The sequence below is a fragment of the Adiantum capillus-veneris genome, chromosome 28 (genome assembly GCF_014529385.1).
Source record: "Adiantum capillus-veneris isolate H3 chromosome 28, ASM1452938v2, whole genome shotgun sequence".
Classification (NCBI taxonomy): Eukaryota; Viridiplantae; Streptophyta; class Polypodiopsida; order Polypodiales; family Pteridaceae; genus Adiantum; species Adiantum capillus-veneris.
Genome location: NC_140958.1, coordinates 137,280,762 through 137,302,226, shown reverse-complemented (window position 1 = coordinate 137,302,226; position 21,465 = coordinate 137,280,762). Strand labels below are relative to the sequence as shown.

General features: G+C 41.0%; 1 pseudogene across 1 annotated transcript in view; it reads right to left on the bottom strand.

The window, feature by feature from the left end:
* The window catches only part of LOC147421365 (uncharacterized), a 43,311-nt pseudogene extending 37,147 nt beyond the window's left edge, over positions 1 to 6,164 (bottom strand). The window contains exon 1 of the transcript XR_015186984.1: positions 5,934 to 6,164. The product of XR_015186984.1 is annotated as an uncharacterized LOC147421365 (transcript). The remainder of the gene's footprint in view (positions 1 to 5,933) is intronic.
* Between the last annotated feature and the right edge of the window lie 15,301 nt (positions 6,165 to 21,465).

The window sequence follows — 21,465 nt, the reverse complement described above, 5'->3', positions numbered from 1 at the left end:
CTCATAGAAGTGTGTCCAATGATAGATCCGAAAGGATGGTTCATTTCAGAGGATAGAAACTATTATCATCCATCCTCTCTAGAGCTGAAGGATACTACCCGGGAGTTAACCTAGAAATCTTTTAAGAGCCAAACTCTCCTCCATCCAAAATCAAGCTTTGACTTTGTAACCAAACGAGCAAATACTTTGACCAAAACAATTTTAGATATAGACGAGACTTTAAGATCTATCATGACTTGGGTCCGGAAACCACAGAAGTTGATATCATAGGAGACCCATGGGATTAACAATATCAGGGCAAAGATAATGCTATCTACTAATTGACTTGGAAAATAATTTGTCATGTTTCATGGAGATACATAGGAAACTATGCAGAAGATTTAGAGATGCTAAACATCAACAATGCTACCCAAAGTGTACCTCCAATATCAAAAGGTGAGACTAAACTAGAGCCAAACAATTTTGAACTCTTAAAATGAAGCAGGCTATAGTGATCACCCTATGAAGGGGGGAGCTGTAAATTCATTGAAATCATCTCTTGTACCAGGAACCCCAATGTCAGTTAGAAGCTTCCGTGTGACCCAGATTTCATAAGATTCTACGGATAAATGCATCTACGAAGATCATCAAGGACAAAAGTTTCACTTTATCTCCACAAGTCAAAGTCAAAAGCCGACAAATCCCATAGTGTTCAAATAGTTATATGTGACCAAGCTCGCATATGCATATCGAGATACAAATGGCAATGATTATCAACAGGTTCATGACCTTGTACAAGCCCCTACGGATGTTAAACCTGAAGTCAAAGACTATATGAAGATGATGCAAAGCCTTAAGATACCAGAATAGGTGATGAAAAAGTCAAAGTCAATGGAAGCTAAAGTCTAGAAAGCTACACAAAGGTCACCACCAAAATCTCCTCCAAAGAGACAGATTCTGCCAAAAAGTACAATGGATCTTTCAAGATCAAAAGCTACTCAAATGTAGGCATACAATGCTGAACAATTGCAAGAAAAAGGTGCAGTATCACATTCATACGAGTCAACATCAACGGAAGTAGGTGGTCAAGACAAAGCCAATATAGAAAAAAGTTCAACCCATGGACATCACCACCGCAAAAGTAGTCAATACAAAAAGAGATCCTGAGACAATCAAGTGCAACATTGTTGGTGAGAATGAATAAAAACTCTCAAGCAAAGTAAAGCTAGATTTCCAGTTAGACAAGAACCTCATATCCTTTCGCACTTGGAAAACATTTGGCCAACCACAACTAGAATATGCTCCTGAATTCATTAACATATCCGGAGACAAACGAGCAGAATGTTGGGGAACTGTCTCTACCGCAATTCAAATAGGTTTAGAGATCATCACAGCCCAGTTCCATGTGATCTCAGCAAAGGGTATACCATATGACATCATAGTGGAAATTCCAATGGCCCAAAAGATGTTGGAGATATAGAATGCAAACAAGATGCACTCTTCAGAGACAACCAAGAATGGAGACCAACAATGGTCACCCTTGGATGACAACATAAAGTACTTAAGCACATTTAAAATAGAGACTGATATCAAAGGAGATCTTATTGAAGATGATTCATCTCCATGGAATAGAACTTCAGAAGATCTTAAAGCAAATCAAGCATCAAGAAGTGCAGATCAAACAAAGAAAGGAGAAACCACGAAATATATTGAGTAGAGGATTCCACCAAGACAAGAAGTAAAGAAGATCAAAATTGCATACACCCAAGAAGCAATAGGAAGTCCAAGATCTAGACATTGCCAACTAAACCAGCTAATAATAGTCAGATTGAAAAACAGATTCTCAAGCCACCCTCCATAGAAAACACATTTAGATCAAGGTGAGACCATGACAAAAGAAGGACATATATCTTCATTAGAACCAACAGTGATAATAGCTATAGTCTTCCGTAGTGTAAAGGGAGCAAGTGTTAGATGCAAGGTCCTATTGGATAAAGTAGTAGACTACAATATGATTGCATAGAACATCCAAAGGATCCTCCAGATCACTCCATGCAAACATGATAGCAAAACAATCCTAGGTATGCATACATGTCAAGAAGAAATGGTTGCTACCCTTACTGTCCTAAATCATAAAGAGCAGGTAATGTTTCACGTAAAGACTTCAAAAGACATGCATGTAGATGTCATCTTTGGACATCAGTGGTTAAACCAACACAAGGCCTACAAAGAAGATACAATGCTTATACTCTTCTTTCCAAGAGGTAGCCAACAAAATTTACAGGTACTGTTAATGCTAGATTCAGAGTTGCAGAAGTCACAAGAATCAAAGACAAGAAGTAAAGAAGATCAAAATTGCAGACAGCCAAGAAACAATAGGAAGTCCAAGATCTAGACATTGCGAGTTAACCAGCTGATAATAGTCAGATTGAAAAATGGTATACCATACGACATCATAGTGGGAATTCCAATGGACCAAAAGATGTTAGAGATATAGAATGCAAACAAGATGTAGTCTTCAGAGACAACCAAGAATGGAGACAAAAAATGGTCACCCTTGGATGACAACATAAAGTCCTTAAGGACATTCAAAATAGAGACTGATATCAAAGAAGATCTTATTCAAGATGATTCATCTCCATGGAATAGAACTTCAGAAGAGCTTAAAGTAAATCAAGTATCAAGAAGTGCAGATCAAACAAAGGAAAGAGAAACCACGAAATATATTGTGCAGAGAATTCCACCAAGACAAGAAGTAAAGAAGATCATAATTGCAGACACTCAAGAAACAATAAGAAGTCAAAGATCTAGACATTGCCCGCTAAACCAGTTGATAATAATGAGATTGAAAAATAGATTCTCAAGCCACCCTCCATAGAAAGCACATTTAGATCAAAGTGAGACCATGACAAAAGCAGGACATAGATTAGAACCAACAATGATAATAGCTATAGTTCTCAGTAGTGTAAAGGGATTAAGTGTTAGATGCAATCTCCTATTGGATAAAGTAGTAGACTACAATATGATTGCATAGAACATCCAAAGGATCCTCCAGATCACTCCATGCAAACATGATAGCAAAACAATCCTAGGTATGCATAGATGTCAAGAAGAAATGGTTGCTACCCTTACTGTCCTAAATCATAAAGAGCAGGTAATGTTTCACGTAAAGACTTCAAAAGACATGCATGTAGATGTCATCTTTGGACATCAGTGGTTAAACCAACACAAGGCCTACAAAGAAGATACAATGCTTATACTCTTCTTTCCAAGAGGTAGCCAACAAAATTTACAGGTACTGTTAATGCTAGATTCAGAGTTGCAAAAGTCACAAGAATCAAAGACAAGAAGTAAATAAGATCAAAATTGCAGACACCCAAGAAGCAATGGGAAGCCCAAGATATAGACATTGCCAGTTAACCAACTCATAATAGTCAGATTCAAAAAGGGTATACCATATGACATCATAGTGGGAATTCCAATGGCCCAAAAGATGTTAGAGATATAGAATGCAAACAAGATGTAGTCTTCAGAGACAACCAAGAATGGAGACCAACAATGGTCACCCTTGGATGACAGCATAAAGTACTTAAGCACATTTAAGATAGAGACTGATATCAAAGGAGATCTTATTGAAGATGATTCATCTCCATGGAATAGAACTTCAGAAGAGCTTAAAGCAAATCAAGCATCAAGAAGTGCATATCAAACAAAGAAAGGAGAAACCACGAAATATATTGAGCAGAGAATTCCACCAAGACAAGAAGTAAAGAAGATCAAAATTGCATACACCCAAGAAGCAATAGGAAGTCCAAGATCTAGAAATTGCCAACTAAACCAGCTAATAATAGTCAGATTGAAAAACAGATTCTCAAGCCACCCTCCATAGAAAACACATCTAGATCAAGGTGAGACCATGACAAAAGAAGGACATATATCTTCATTAGAACCAACAGTGATAATAGCTATAGTCTTCAGTAGTGTAAAGGGAGCAAGTGTTAGATGCAATGTCCTATTGGATAAAGTAGTAGACTACAATATGATTGCATAGAACATCCAAAGGATCCTCCAGATCACTCCATGCAAACATGATAGAAAAAGAATCCTAGGTATACATACATGTCAAGAAGAAATGGTTGCTACCCTGACTGTCCTAAATCATGAAGAGCAGGTAAAGTTTCACGTAAAGACTTTAAAAGACATGCATGCAGATGTCATCTTTGGACATCACTGGTTAGACCAGTACAAGGCCTATAAAGAAGATACAATGCTTATACTCTTCTTTCCAAGAGGTAGCCAACAAAATTTACAGGTACTGTTAATGCTAGATTCAGAGTTGCAGAAGTCACAAGAATCAAAGACAAATCTTGCAGACAAATTTAAAGCCAAAGTGGACCTTCCACCGACTCGCAATGATGTTGTGACATCACATGACTCTACATCAAAGAACCCTCATGAATCAGCTTCTTCAAGAAAGTCAGGCTTTTAAAACTTCAATTCAATTGCTTACCCAACTAAAACCTCTAAGGAGACACCCAACCAATTAAAGATATTTCAGCCAAAGTACTCAAGAAAGAAAAAGATACTCAAGCATGTTTGTTTCGAGCAATTTAGTCAAAGTCAATGATCCGGTTTGGATGAAAGACACGAAATCAATACACAACAACAAACACATGGGATGGATAGCATCACAATGAAGCTTAAAGGAACATGAGTATTATACAGGAAACAAATAGATATGGATATGAAAACCTCAGGTAAGGGCATATTGTTAGCGGGTCGCCGCGATGACGTCTGCAACATAGCTCTTTTGCACTAACATAATGTCAGTATGTAAGGAAGCGACTCGGGGTGGGGCATGGAGACTTAATGAGAGTTTCAATCTCACCAAAGTGAACTCAAAGACTACTTGTTCTTACAACAAAACCAAATCAACCGCCTCCTCCTAGTCAGACAATCAGTATGCATCCATTCTCAACACTCAACACAATCACGCCATTTCGGTATCCAAACGAATCCGGAATGTCATGAAACTTAAGGAGAGGTGTCACAACACTTATGGGCTCAATCCTACCAAGTTTTTTCACCATCTGGGAAGGTACATAAATCACGATCCATCACAAAAAATGTGCAGAAAACTGAAACAGAAGTACTTGGAAGGATCCTCGTTAAGCATAGAAACACTTATCCAAGGTCAAAACATCAAAAAACAACCATTTTAACTCCCAAATAAATGCATTTAGCTCACAAAATACTCGTCGCAAACCACAAAAGAAATTGGAAATGATTACACTTAGATTGAAGAGCAAGAGACAAGGAAAACAATGTACTATTCGGAATAGAATTCTGATTACCAGTTTAGGAGAATGATGATTACAAATTTTAGTCACAAGACCCTTTAGTAGCGTACGTTTTCTTCTCCAAGCTAATGCTGATTATTCTTTCAAAAGTAAGGGTTTTGACTTTAAAAGTTAAGGGGCTTTCCCATGGCCAACCGGCCGCATACAAGGGGTAGACTCAGAGAACATAAAGAGAATATGGTCTAATCTTCTTCTGATTACAACTAAATTTAGGCAAAGTTACTGGGTTTTTGCCAAAAAAATAGAGTATCCTCCCAGTTTGGTGTGCATACGCCTGCTCGCTCGTATCCACCAAACATTCCCCCCTTCCTACTCATTTGCACACCCTTGTGCAAGCTGCATCTAAGGGAAGTCACTTTAGTGCCTTCTTTCTAGTGTTGTAGTGATATTTCTGAACTTTTGCACTCTAGCTTCGATCTCGACTTTGGTTTCCAATTCTCTGAAATGATTATTTGCAATGGTGATCTGATAGGCAATGTGATGAGCTGTCAGATCTTTCGTCATTGGATTGAATATGGAAGAGTCCACTTCAAAGAAATCTATCATGAAAGCTTCTTCGAAGGTCTGCATGTATTGATATGGCAAAAACATGACTCTTGCATATAATCCCATGATAATATTTCTGATGGGGATTTCTGTCTCCATGTTCCAGCAAATGCCCCGTGTGCCCTTGACAAATACTTGCCATGGATGCTCTGCCGCTTCAATGTCTCTGAAGGCTGTAATGCATGTAATGATCATTTTGGCAATCTTAACCAGCATCTGGCAAGTGAGATCTGGGAGCTCATTCATCATGTTGATGACTTCTTTCAGAGTTTGAACCATGTAATTCTCTGATGGGGGGTTGTTATTGATTGGCTTGGCTATGATGACAGGGTAGTTCAGCACTGCCGATCTTTTGCTTTGTCAACTGTAAAAACTATCCCAGGATCACCTCCTGTTGATTGGACAGTAAGTGGGGTCGATCTTGAGATGTTGGGGTGCATTCTTGTAATATGTTTCGTCAGTTGGTCACTGATTGAACCATTTCTTTCTCTAGAGGGGTTGATTGTCAAGGACTGTTTCAATCTGAAGAGCTATAATTGAGCACTCTCTGTAATCCCCTCTGTTGTTTGGTTCAATTTTTGGGAGCATCTTTTACTGCCATAATCGAACCTCTTGCCACATCAACATTAGAGCGATCATTTTGTGCCCAAAATTTTTTACAACCTCATCTGGAGTGGTCATGAGGAGGGCAGCTAATTCCAGCACTTTCAATTCATATTCCAGATATGCCTTGTGCCACGGGTCTTTGACTTCTGAGATCCAACGCTGAATTTCATCTTTGGCCGACTCCAAGGTGGATGTCGTGGTTGGATCTGCAGACTCTTGCGTGCCTTTTCCGATGCTTGTAGTTGTTATCTCCAATTGCTGAGTTTCAAACTTGAAGTGATCTGATCTTTGTCCCTGCTCAAATTCTCCGGTTTTCGGCCGATCCTTTGTCTGATTGGCTTTCAGATTCTCTACTTCCTTTCTTGCCTCAGCCAACTGATTTTTCAAGTCTTCAATTTCCTCATCTTTTGCCTAGTGCAGGGCCCTATGAACTGCTGTCATGATCTGTCTATCATATTTTTCTTGTTTTAGGGCTTCTTTTAACTCCTTGATCTCCTGAGTCAAGGAAGTAGATCCTGTCGGCATAGTCGAAGAGGAGGGTGTCTCCTATATTGCCAAGAGCTGAGTTAGAGACCTGCTAACCATGACGTACGAGCCATGTAGCTTCTCATTTTGTTCCTTTTCCCAGGTTAGCTCCTCCTCGAGGTGTTGTTGTTCGATCTGTAGAGCCGAGTTCACCTCATTGAATTGCTGCACTTCTTTATAATAGTAGCTTACATTTTCTCTTTCTCTCTGCAACTCCGATTGGGCCTCGACTTGTGCGTTCTTTAGTGCCTCTATTTGTTGTGTCAATTGCTCGGATTCTGCTACGTTCTAGCTATCTCCTTTTCGTTATCTTCCATTTACAACTCCTTGAGGTTATAAAGAGCTCTTTGACATTGAAATTGTAGTTTGATCTGCTCTAGGTGATCGTGAATATCAAAGGAGCTAACCATCTCAGCACCTTCTTTTACGGCCGCTTGAGTGCGTTGCGTTCTTGGCCCTTGTTGATCTGAATGCTTGACTACATCAGCTTACTTTTCCTCTTGTTTTAAACCCTCTCTTGCGTCAGAGGTTGTGGTAGGCTGCGTCCGTGACTCTGTTTGTTGATTGCCTTGTTGTTCCATCTGCTTTTCGTCGGCTTTTTGCTCCGACTGTCCTGCACTTTTGTTTTGTTTTTGTTCTGACCTCTCCGAAACTATCTCAACATCCTTGGGCAAACTAAGGTCTTGGTCTTGTTCTTCTTGTCTCTCATGTTGTTCCTCACCTTGCAAGAGAATTTTCTCCTCTTTGCTTTTTGCAGATTTGTCAGATGATTCCAAATCATCGACGCGTTGCTTCTTTGATTCTTCTTCTTGTCCCTGTTCCATCTTTTGTTTGAGATCATTGTGAATTCTTTGTCGTATGGCACTGGCAATCTCTCGTTTCTCTTCAACTTCATTTCTCTTTTGTTGCTTGATTCTTTCCAAGGCCTCTATCTGTGTCTGCGTATTAGAGGAACATCCTCGACTTCATCATCTTCTTTGCTGTCATCCGCTTCAGCCTCTTGGGTTTGCTGATGATCTTTCTTCTGATGGCAAAGATTCTCCCTCAATGCCTATGCCTCTTCCATTGCTCTTCTCGCATGAGTGATGGGGATAGCTTCTGCCAAATGTGTATCCTTTTTCTTTAATCGAGTGTATCCCAGGGTGTAAGGGGTATCCTTCTCTTCCTCCGAAGACTGGTATTCCGAAGGAGTATCCCATGGGTTGGATCCCTCCCCTTGGCTGCCGTGAGCATCCGACTCTGTTTTCTCATTGTCCAAATCCCTTAAATTTGCACTTTGTCTGGTTTGTTTGACTCTAAGATTCGGTCTTGTAGAAGGCCGTGCCACTGGTCTCATGGCTCTTTTGGATCAGTGGATTAGGTCAATTTGCTCTTGGGCATGTGGTAGATCATCAATCATGCCCAGTGCTTGATAGGCTACTCATGTGAGCATGGGTCCTCCGTTGATGTAAGCTTTAATTCGTTGGCCGCCCTTTAAGTTTGCTTCCACAACCGTGTCAAGTAGGTAGTTTCCAAAGTCGCAACTGACCACCCTACCTTCAGCCAATCCCATCGCCATCACCACTGCCATATGCAACAAGGGTTCAGTGTATCTGGGTGGCTTCTGTACCTTGAAATGCTGGGATATAAGGCGTAATGGCAGTTCCATTTTTTAGTAGATCAGGTTCTAATATGTCAGCTTGTGACCACATTGCTTCAAAAAGGCCTTATCATTGTCGATTGCCTTTGTTTTCTACAAGAGGTTGTGTGTCCCTTGCGGCAGACGGAGGGCTTCATTTATGATTTCCGCTGTAATTTTTACTTTAACGGCTGCCCCGTCCTTGTTTGTCAGTGTTGCTTCCCCATTGTATTGAATTGTGCTTATGAGCTCGTGAGCCCGTCTGAAATCTGTTCCCCAAGGAGGCAGTCTCAAGAAATTGTCGAGCTGTAAACACCTGACCCCTGCTTGCACTTCTGGATTCTGGTGCAAAGTCCACATTTCCTGGGGAAAGATGGTGGCCTTTACAATTTCAGTGTTTGCGCCTTGGAACCTTCCTATGAAAATATTTTCCGGAATTGCTTCAAGTACTTGTTCTGTGAGGTGAGCTTTCTCATTTGATGAGATGTTGGTTATCTCATAGGGTGCCACATGCCACTCCTTCTATGCTTTCCTTCGAGGCATCATGTTGCCAATTGGCCAGTGAAATCACATTTTAGCCATTGATCAAAGTTGTTGAAAAGTGTAAACTTGACCATATAATAAAAAAATGAGCTTAACTCTATCAAAACTACTCCAAATTTGACCAAATTTCACTAGTGCACCTAGGATTACCATAGGCACAAAACTGTAATAAAACAAATAGATTTTGGCAAAAAGGAACATGGATGGAAATCCATGTTGGGAAACATTCTGAAATTCTAACTTTGGGAAGTTGTCCATGGGCATAAGGGGATGCTACTGAGCAATTTTCTTTGGATTTAGAGCTAAAGGTACATGGATCGCGATCCATGTTGGGCAAGATTTTGGAAAACTAATGATACCATCTGGTAAGGTTCATCTTGAGTATGGCTTGGTCCAAAAAATTTGGGATTTGGATCAATGGTTTGACACTTGGGCTAAATTTTGAAAATCAGGTACAGAATTAAAGATTTTGGCTTTTGGAAGTGGATTTTTAAGATTCAAATGGCTTGACACTTCATGGTTTGACTTTCTTGATCATCCTGAATCAAATGGCATGGATTTTACTTAGTTTGGCTCAAAAGGTACATGGATCGCGATCCATGTTGGGAACATTTGAACACAAGTTTTGTGCACATTGGTTCTTATAGGTTTTCCTAGTACACTGGTGAAAGTTTTTCAACTTTGGACATGTTTTTCCATAGCTTGCCCCATTTCTTAGTTTATGGCCATATTTTTCCCATTTTGACCGAACCTGTTTCTGGCCACCACTTTTGGAGTCATGCTTTGCCTGAAATCTTTCCTTGCATTGATTTCTGATGGCTGAGGTCTGTAGTTCATAGATTTGCTTGGTTCCCTGGCAAGTTTCCCTAGACTTTGAAGTCTTTTGGGAAGGCAGACTGAATCTTGCAATTTTCACCATTTTGCAAGTATACTTTTGATTGGTTTTGATCCCATCACCCTTCCTAGCTTACCATTCCTTGTTGATAGACTTCGAGGAAAGTTTGAAGTTTTTCAAATTACTTTAGTAGTACTTTTGACCAAAAGACCATTTACAAACTGATTGTAGCAATCCAGGTGGGCCTGATGCTCTTTAGAGCATTGTTTGTGATCATTTTGCAACCCCAGGACTATTTGTACATTGTCCAGCTAGTGAACCTCTTTGATCCTGATTTTGGCAAAAAAGGTACATGGATCGCGATCCATGTTGGGAAGCACTTTGCAAAATCATTCATGGGATTTTGTTCCTGGGCCTCTATAGTTGCTCCTGTAGGAGTTTCCTTGATTTTAGGGTTTTGAGAACATGGACCGTGATCCATATTCTAGCATCTTTTTTCACTGTTTTTAGTTTGGCTGATTCTGCCAGGTAGCTGGGGTCTACTTATGAAGTTTTTCTTGTTTTTAATGAGTTCCATCAATGTTGATTGGCAAATTTATGTGGCCTAGACTATCCATAGTACCTCTGTTGGCGACTTTGAATCCCATAGTGTTTGGCATTAGAGGTTCATGTGTGATTTTTCTGAAAGTGGAGTAGTTAACCACATTAGCTCTGGCTCCTGTATCCACTAACGCTCGTTCGGTGGTGCCCTCAGCAATCCTCAACTGAATACGCAGATCCATTCCCCCTAACCTTGTAGTCGCCGTTTGTATGGATGCTATCGGAGCATGCTGATTAGCCATTGTCGGTTGTTCTTTCCTCAGAAAGTTTGATTGTTCCTTGCGTTTCAATATTTTGAGTTTGGCCTCTTGCTGTGCTTGTTCTCGAATGTCACGTGCTTGATATCGGCGTTGAGCTACCGCTGGAGTGTTGTGAGTTTGTCTGGTGTCAGTGGAAGAAGATCTTTCTTTAACCTGCAACCACTCGTCCAATTAGGCATCTCCTCTCCTGCCAATGTTGCAAGTTTAATGGCACCACTCTGCGATATATCACGGATCACAAAAGGCTCCATTCCTCGCTTTTTGAGTTTCTTGGAGTGCTGTTTCAAGGTGTACATGAGAACATAATCCCCTTTCTGGAACTCCTTACCAATCATGTGTCGATCATGAAAAGCTTTCATTTTCTTTTTCTGAGCATATATCCCAGCTATTGCTTTGAGTCTAGTTTCATCTAATTGTTCTAGGTTGTCTAGTCTCTCCGATAGCTCGTGGCCCATCCATCCTAATTGTGTTGCCACCCTGAGGGATTCTACTAGGAATTCCAATGGTAGTATCGCATTAATTCCGAAGACCAGGTTAAATGGAGTCGTTCCAATGGAACTTTTAAAAGCTACACGGTAAGCCCATAAAGCGGTGTGTAATTTCTGATCCCAATCATTTCTTGAGTCACTGACTATTTTGGTGAGCATGGTGCATAGGATTTTGTTAGTGCTCTCTGCCTGTCTGTTGGCTTGAGGATGATAGGGTACTGACTTTCGATGGACCACCATGATTTTGTCAAGGAGAGTCTCAATGATCTCGTTCACAAAGTGTGTTCCTCTTTCACTAACTATCTTGATTGGTAGTCCATATCGCGTAAAGACGTTTTCGAAAAGGAAATGAGTTGTAGTCCTTGCATCATTTTTTTGGGTTGCTTTGGCTTCTACCCACGTTGTCATGTACTCCGTTGCTACAATAATGTATTGTGTGTGTGTCATGTATCCTGGAGGGTTGATGGGACCAATGAAGTCAATGACCCATTTGGCAAAAGCGCGAACTCCCATCATCGGCCTCACTGGCATGTATTATCTCTGTAGGGGTGATTTCGTGCATTGACATTTGTCACATCGTTTGACGTATGTTGTTGCATCTATGAATAGGGTCGACCACCATATACCTGAGTTTAGCACTAGCTTTGTCGTTTTATGAGCGAAGAAGTGTCCTCCGGGTTGTCCCATTTGTGCGTGATCTAGGATGACATCATATTTGCTTTCTGTAGCACATAGCCGTAATTGTTCGTCTTTCCCCCGTCTATACAATTGGTTGGAAATGAGAAGATAGTGTTTGGTCTCCTCCTCAACATTTTTCCTTCTTCATTTGTCCCATTCCTTTGGAAAGGTTTTGTTTTTCAAGTACTCAATGATGTGAGCACTCCATTTTGGTGCTTGCACTACTCGAAACATTGTGGCATGTTCCACTGGTGGCTGTACTGTACATTTATCACAGGATTTGACATATTGATGGACACTGTATTCCATGTTTGGCCAGTAGACGCCCAGTCTTTGTAACCGTTGGCCTGTCTGTATTAAACTAGGATGAAACCCCGTGTTTTGTATATGAGCTTGTTTGAGGTAGTAGGTGATATCTTCAGGTTGTACACATAGTCTTAGTATTCCATCCTTATCGTGTTTGTACATCCGTCTTGGTAAAAGGATGATATTCCATGTTTTGTGTATCATTGAGGGCTGTCTTTCTATCTGCAAAGTGCAGATTGTGGGTAGTGGCATGACCCCTAAACCCTCAACCAGTAAACAATTCTTCCAGTGTTGCAAGGTTTGTTCACTAGATATAGCAGTGCTTGGTGATCGACGAAGAAGACAAACTTATTTGCTAGAAGGTAGTGTCTAAATTTCTTGACAGCATAGATCATTCCCATGCCCTCTCTTTCCGCAGTGGTATAATTTCGCTTTGCATTGTTTAGTTGTCGACTGGAGTAGCAAATGGGAAAATCCATTTTCTTCTCACCTGACTAGGCTAATATGCACCCAATGGCATAGGCTGACGCATCCACATGGACATGGAAGTTTTTGCTCCAGCTAGGGTCTTGCAAAATTGGAGTTGAAATCAAATGCTGCTTCAATTTTTGGAAAGCTTGCTCACATTCCTTTGTCCATTCAAACTTAGTTATGAGGGCGTACAATGGATTGGCTATTACAACATACATGTATATGAATCGCCGGTAATATCCGCAATGCCCCATAAATGCTTGTAGCCTTTTTATCGTCGTTGGTCTCGGTAGTGCAACAATTGTCTTCACCTTTTCTTGGTCAGTTGAAATGCCATTTTTTGACACTATGTGGCCCAGCATTCTACCCTGTCTCACCATGAAGGCATATTTTTTCGGGTTTAAGCAAATACGATACGTTCTGCATTTTTCAAAGACATTACCCAGATGAGTGATGTGGTCACTTTGTTGATGGGAATGAACGCAAAGATCATCCATGTAGATCTCCAGAAATTTTCTGAGATATTCTTTGAATGCGTGGGTCATTAGTCTTTGAAATGTGGCCGGGGCATTGGTCAAGCCGAAGGACATTACCCTATATGAAAATATACCCCACTCTGTCGCAAAAGCTGTCTTATGCTGATCTTTCACCTTAATCGTCAGCTGGTTGTAGCGTGAGAACCCATCCAAGAAACTATAGGCCACTTTTGCTGCTACCCTCTCAATAACATGATCAGTCATTGGCAGTGGATAGTTATCACTAATGGTGGCTGCATTTACTTGCTTAAGATTTACACAGACCCGCAATTTGCCATTATTTTTGGGTACCACCACAATCGGGGACACCCACTCTGTGTGCTCAATTTTGTAGATAAACTCGGCATCCTTTAATTTGTCTATTTCCTCTTTGATTTTCTGTGCAAAAGTTTCATTGTACGTGTAAGGACATTGTTTGCTGGTCTGGCATCGCTCTTAAGGGGAATCATGTGATGACATATCTCAGGATCTATCCCCTTAAGATCTTTGTAAGACCATGCAAAAACATCTTTATATTGTCTGAGCTTATTGACTAGAAGTTGCTCTTCCTCTTCAGTAAGGTCCGTGGCAATATAGGCCGGTTGAGGCTCCTCTCCGGGTTCTGCTAAGTCGATGCATTTCGTGTTTTCAGGCCCATCATATGAAGTTCCTGGTTCTTTGGGATCTTGTTTGGGTTTTTGCACCACTATCTTCTTATCCTGAATGGTATACTTCTTATAGTGGGATGGTGCATTGAATTTATCATCATGTGATTCCTCGTTAGTTTCCATTTCGATTGTCCAAACTTATTTCAATGCCCATTTTAAATCATTGTATTTGACTTTGCGTTCCATTTTGGACAACTTAGATGGTTTTTCGGTATTATTCTCTTTTTTTGGTTTATGTCTTGATGATGTTTTGGTTGAGTCATGTTTCATGTATCGCCTTGATATCGTGTCCTTAAGGCAGTCAGTCGCTTTGACTAATCTCAAGTACTGCGTTTTGTCAGTTAATATAGGTACTGAGTCCTCGTGGTGCTTGTTGTGGTTGTTTCTGCGTTTATCTTGATACCTGTGTTGTCTTCGAGGGTTTTGGTTTGGGAAATCATAGTAGATCACTCGGCGATCCTTCCGTTTGATGCTCTAGCCCGAGCTACTGGACAGCTCTTTGTTCGCGTTATCCTCTACCACCCTATCAGTCGAGTCTTGAAACTCTTCTTTGTCATTCGTTTGGACAAGGTCCCTTACAGAGTTTTCATCCACTATGCGTCGGCACTCGGCCATCCCTTCCTTGTCAAGTACGTCTTCCTTAGTCTTCGGAGTTAGGCAAACATTCATCATCTAGAATGGAATGATATGGTACCCTGCCTCGTCACAAAATGTTTTGAGGGTCACTTCATTGACACAAACATCAAGCGTAGCTAGTATTTGTTGCCATCCAAACGGTTCGAACATCTCTTCTGGAAAAGGCTCTGGTATGTATGCTTCATCTTATGCAGTGATATCAAGAATGCAGTCTTTCTTTTTTAGACTTCCAAAATAAAAATCTTCTCTTGTCCATTGGTAAGATTTGTTCTGGAGCCACGCCGGTATTCCTCCTTCGTCGTCAATTGTGGAATGCAGGTCTTCTCCTGCGGCTCTGTCTACATCTTTATCTAGGATCGGTGACACTAATTTTCATAGTGACATCCTTGTTCCTTAGATAGATATAGTGGTAACTCTAATCTTGGACCATTTTGAGCTGGTGCATGAATGGTCTACCCAGAATGATGTCAAAATTGATGCTCTCATCGAAATTCATGATAGCAAAGGTGTGTTTGGATGCAATTCCTTAAGAGGTTACTACAATCTGCTCCAAGATGCCAATAGGTCTCTCCAAGTATCCATCTGCTAATTGAAGTTTCATTCTCATCTTTCTTAGAGCAGGTTTTCCCCATTTTTTCCACATTGCTTTGGTGGCTATGGCAATTACGGATCCACTATCCAATATCGCGATCGATTTTACATCCTTGTACTCTACAGGTAGGGTAGTATTTCCTTCTTCACCTTCACAATAATCCCCTACCTTGTTGACTGGCACTGGCTCATGTTTAGTCTGCTTCATGGGTTGTGTTTTTAACGTGTTTCAAGAAACCTCGGTTGAAGGAATTACAAGCCCTATTTTTTCCAAATTTTTCATCACCTCTCCCCAAAGATGCGGTCTAATATTCAGCAACTCTGACAAAGTCAGTGTACAACGGAAAGGTGATGACATCAGCTCATGAAGAGTTTTAGTGTCCATCATCTTAGGATTGGCTTTCCATTGAGATGGAACTTTCCTTACCACTGATCGAGTTTCGGGGTTACCAATAAATGAAGGTAAAGTCTTCAACGACTGCAGTTTGTTGTCTTCCGATATCGATGTGCCTGCATCTCCATACAATGATTGGATGTCATTTGGGTAGAGCTCATGCTCCAGGTGGATTTCCGGGATAGGATCTGACATAAGTGTGGCACTCCCATCATTCCTATTCCTAATCTGTTCCCATAGCTCTTGAGGCCATTGTTCGTCTACCTCCGGAATTGGTAGTGGTGCCTGAGAATGCATTCCATCTGTTGTATTGGCTACTACCCTCGTGTGCGAAGGTGTTTCGTCGACCGTATTGGGTAGGTTATTCACTCCAATTCCCCTCTCATCCAACTCCCAAATCTTTTCTCGTATGAGTACCTTGGTTTTCAAAGTCGTAGGAATTGATGGTTCCATAAGCACTTGAGCTGATTGAATGAGCTCCTTGCACATCTTGAGCCTCTCTTTCTCATACCCTGGATGAGGGTACGTTAACAACCAATACTCTTGGGTCTGGTTAGGCTTTAGCTTTGCTTCGTAAGCTTTCAGAATTGCGTCCAAGGGTTCAACCACCTTGTCTACTAGGACTGACCCCCTGGATGGCAGTTCCGACAGTTTCTTTGTCTCGTTGTTACCATTAAGGCCTCTTCCCCTTTGAAGTTGTTCCTCTGATTTCCGCAATTTGGTTTCCAATGCCGTTTTTTCCTTTTCTCGTTTGGATTTGATTTTGTTTCGTTTCGCCTTCCAAGATTTTCTAGGGGTTCGGAAGGACAAGTTGTCTATCTCTGTTTGGCTGGCTAGAACACTCTTTCCTACCTCATGTGCTTGAGCTCTAGTGATCGTATTTATTGGAATGTTCCATTCTGTTTCTAATCCACTTGAGCTTGGCACAATCCCTATTTTTTTCATGGTTGCTTTTCCTTTATTTTTGGGGTTTTTGGGAAGTGTGGAATAAGATGGTCCGTCGTGCATCTGATGCAAAATCCAAAAAAATTCACCCGCTCTCCTTTGTTTGGACACACTCTATCCCAGTGATCCCCACCGCAATCATAGCATGGTCCTACAGGTGGTAGAGAAGCTTGAGGAGTCCCCCATTGGTTGTCCTATTCTAGAAGGGTAGCCTCTAGGCTTTTAGCCCTGATTTACCATAAACATTAGCATATTTTCATCGACCAGATAATGATTTTTGGTTGGTTGTGCTATGTATGAGGGCTCATGCATTTCTTCTGGAATTATCCATGGGTTATATCCCTCTGAAGCATATGCATTCCTATCACTTTCCTTTACATAAGTACTATTTGAATCTTCTAGGTGTGAGATTACCTGGATCATACTCTGATTAGATGGTGGTTCTATAGGTTGAGAAATCCTTACCATAGCCCTATTTTCCTGAGGTAAAGGAGGTTAGTATCCCACACCGGTTGAGCTTTTTCCTGACCCAAGATTGCGTTATTTTGCCCCACTTGGTACCTTGGAGGGGGTGGAAGTTGTTGTCCTCCAAGTGGTCCGTATTGTCTCTCTCTAACATAGTTCCGATTGTACAATCATTTCTGAGTTTCATGGTTTGTCCATTTTTGTTCTGTAGCACACCATTTCAATATCTGTTGTGCGTTAGCTCCTAGCCTTTGTTGAAGGTTGCACCACTGGGTTGGATGGTCACCCCCACAAGTATCGTATTTTCGAGTGGGCGGTTGTCGTGTGTTTGGGTTTGTCCCGTTTCCTTGGTTCATCCTCCTGATTACTTCCTCGATCACTCGATCAACGTTCGATACTGTTGGGTTTTGCCCTCCCGATTGTGTCGTGGACTCACTCGTAGTTGAAGACTTGCTACTAGTCCCCTGATGTGTGTCTTCCGTCACCTCCCCATATGCTTTGTAGTTATATACAAGATACAATGCCTCTTTCGTGACTTGCTCAAAGGTGACACAGGCTTTTAGGTGCAAATCCTTCTTGAGCGTGTCATTTCACAGTCCTTCTATGAAGAGGACTGATAGTTTTTCATCCTGAGGTAGTTCTCGAGCAGGGCATCTTTCAATGTACTACCTGAAACGAGGTGATGCTTCTTTCACTTTTTCCTTTTCCTTTTGCCTAAATGCATAAATCTGGGAGACAATGTTATGCTTGATCCCTCTTTTTGAAAATTCCTTAGCGAATTCTCAGAGAAGTTGCTCAATACTTGCGAATTCTAAGTTGTTCAATGGTTGAAACCAAGTCAGGGCATTACCCTCCAATGTCAACCCAAATCCTTCATATTGAGTGTGGAAATCAGTCACTTGCTCTGCTCTGAATACTTGTTTGAAGGTTGAAACATGGGCATACGGATCGCCAGATCCATTATACTTTTTAGGTAAGCATTTTGCCACTTGGGAGGGTCGCATACGCTGGCCTCTACAACCATTCTAACGACTCCTCGTCCCCCTGGGATGGATTCTCTTGGTTCGTAATCTCCTCTTGGTACTAACAGTGGTATCCTATCCACCCTACATTCATCAATTCGATCTCTTGTGATAGTCAGAGAGATTCTAGTGGTGTAAGTGAATTCAGGAACAGAGTTTCCCCTATGTGTGTTCATGGAAGCCCTAGTCGTCCTCGACCCTAAGGGTTCTGTTCTCGGCACTTGTTCATGTCCATAGGAATCCTCCACTCTTGTTCTCAAGGGACTCTCAAGTACAGTCTTAGGTTTGATGTGAGTGGTCGTGGTTTTTTCAGCTTCCGGATTTACATAGTATTGGTGGAGTGGCCCTCCAAAATATGTATATCTCTCTAATTCCTTCTGGTCCATTGGGGAGTACTTTCGGCCATGCTTGTCCATTATGACCACCTAAATACTGCTACCCTCCGTGTAAGTGTAAACATACAAGTTTTTTTGGTCGGTTAATTCCTTGATGCGAGGCTCATCACATCTGTAATAGAGTGTTTGGTCTCCATTATTGAACTTATAAAGCCCCACATATGTGTTGTCTGTGTTAAGGCGCTCAGTCTCATTGGTGAGTCTAAGTACCGCATTTTGTTTTTCTATTTTGGGTGGTGCATCGGCCGGTTCATTATCTACTTTGTCCTTGGTGCCGGTCATTCCCCATTTATCCACAATATATGGGTTATGAATCACTAAGTACATCATTCCCTCTCTGTCAAAATATCTATCTCCGTCATAATCAACATCTACAAGGTCTCTGAACTCGCTCGGCCTATTTTCCAACTTAACTCAGTAGTGGTCCATTCCATCCTTATAGATTTTGGCTTTAAGCACATTTTCAAATTGAAACTTCAGATACAACAACTTTACATCAGATGTGGGTTGTGAAGGACCTACACCCATCGAGGCTGTTCCCTTAGGGTTTGACTTAGTAGAATCATCAGTCATGAGGTCGTGATCTCTGATTTACGCTTTCTTCTGTTGAGTGATTACTCCCTTGATCAAAGATGTTGTGGTTCCTATTCTGCTACAATCTTCCTGATTGCAAATTCATGAATAATGGGTAACAAGAAAAATCCAAACCGAGTTACCTCATTAAATAGTTTGAATCTCCCGTTTGTTCGTGCTTGCTGGAAATATCTTCTAGTACCTGTAACCTATCAAGAATGTGCTTGATAGCTATAAGCTTACAGTTGTTCTTGTTAGTTTTTGCTTTTGTTCGACAAAACTTGGCACACAAATCCCTACACCGTAACCTCCACAATTTTGATCCAATTTCAATTTTGAAAGAAGCAACTGGTTGCTATGGCCTAGCTCCTTGTGTGGTAAGTTTTTGTCTTTGTTCTGGCTTAGAGATACATGGATCGCGATCCATGTTGGAAAGACATTTGAACTTTTGTTGATACCCTTAGCTTCAGCATGGTTAAGGGATCTTATGATATCAAAATTTTCAGAAATGAATCTCTGGGTTGGAAGCTAAGTTGATTTTGTCACTTTGCCTGAGCTCCTGTCAGTTCTGAGCTTTGGGAAGGGTTTCTTGCACCCAATTTCAACTCTGGAAGGACCACCAGACTCTCTATGATACTCTCTAGCTATAGTACTAGTTTGGTGTCAATTTGTGTCAGAGGAACAAGGATCGCGATCCATGTACCTTTGTGTCAAAATACACTGAATTTTGTCCTACAGCTAGTCCTTGGACTAGTGATGCTGCCTATATGGTTTTTGAATGTTTTAAAGCTTTTTAGGACAGGCAAAAGTCAGTTTTAGGGTTTATGTCAATGGTTTCCTCCCTTGTCCCGATTTTTGCCACATTTTGCCCTCTTTTTGAGATTTCCTGATAAGGGTCATTTAGGAGAAAGTGTTCCAATTGTTATCAGTTCCCTGCTTGCTTTTTATCAGCTCAAACTTTCAAAAAGGTACATGGATCGTGATACATGTTTGGCATGATGTTGGACTAACACTTTGTGAGTTGATCACACAAGCTATGATGATGCTATTCCCCAAGTATTTTTGGATTTGGTTAGTTTTTTACAAGTGAAAAGCAAAGTTTTGTGTCTGTTTTGCAGTTTTTTGCAAACCACTCCTTTTTGCAAGATTTGACCAGCTTTTTAAACTTTTGTTCTATGGCTCCTTTTGGAAAAGTTGTTCAACTAATAATCAGGAGTACACTGGTCAAATCTTGATGTCAGATGCCTACCTGGAACATGGATCGCGATCCATGTTGGGAAGCCCCTGGGCATGAAATTTGGTTCAATGGATTCCTTGTTTCTAGCTGGTCCGGATTCTCATCTCTTTTTGGATTTGGCCACTTAAAAGTTCAATTTTTCCTTGTTTTCCCCTTTTCTCCAAGTTTTTTTTTTGTCTGATCACCCTAATCTTGATTTTTATGATCTTATGGTCCTCTTCTTCTCACCAAACTCAATGTTCTGATGCCTGAAAGCCTGTTCTAAGCAGAGGAAATAATTTTAGCACATTTTTCCAAAAAGGTACATGGATCGCCATCCATGTTGGGCAATATTTTTGACAGGTTTTTTCATAGTCTTTTTCAACAAGTGCTTTTATCCCTTTCTTGAAAGTTTTACTGGGTTTGGTCCAGTTTTGAAGCTTTGACCATCCCTTCTTCAATTTTCTCGAGTTATGGTCTTCAACACCAAAATAAGGTTTTGGACAGTTTTTCCCTTGATTCTTTTGGCCACAAATGATGGTGTAATTTGTTACCTAACCTACTCCTACAACTGAAATGAATGTGAAAACATAACTGAACTTAACAGTACAGAAATAACAACAATGTGTGTAGTGGAACAACCGTTTCCAAGCATGCAAAAAATCAACGAACAAAATACTATCTTGTACCTCACTCACAACTTTCTTTGCTCTTAAGGAATAGCACTCGCTAGTCTCGAACTCCAGTCGCTATTAAGCACTAAACCTACGTCTAGCTGCTTCACTGTCTATGGGTAAATGGAACGGGTATCAAAAGCTTGAAGGGAGATTTCTCTTTTTGTTTTTTTTTTGTACACTGAGTCACTCACTACTTAAGGATCGGTTTCCCCGACAGCGGCGTCAATGTTAGCGGGTCACCATGACGGATGTCTGCAGCATAACTCTTTTGCACTAACATAATGTCAATATGCAAGGAAGCGACTCGGGTGGGGCAGGGAGACTTAATGAGACTGTCAATCTCACCAAAGTGAACTCAAAGACTACTCGTTCTTACAACAAAAGCAAATCAACCGCCTCCTAGTCAGACAATCAGTATGCGTCCATTCTCAACACTCAACACAATCACGCCGTTTTGGTATCCAAACGAATCCGGAATGTCATGAAACTTAAGGAGAGGTGTCACAACACTTATGGGCTCAATCTTACCAAGTTCTGTCACCATTTGGGAAGG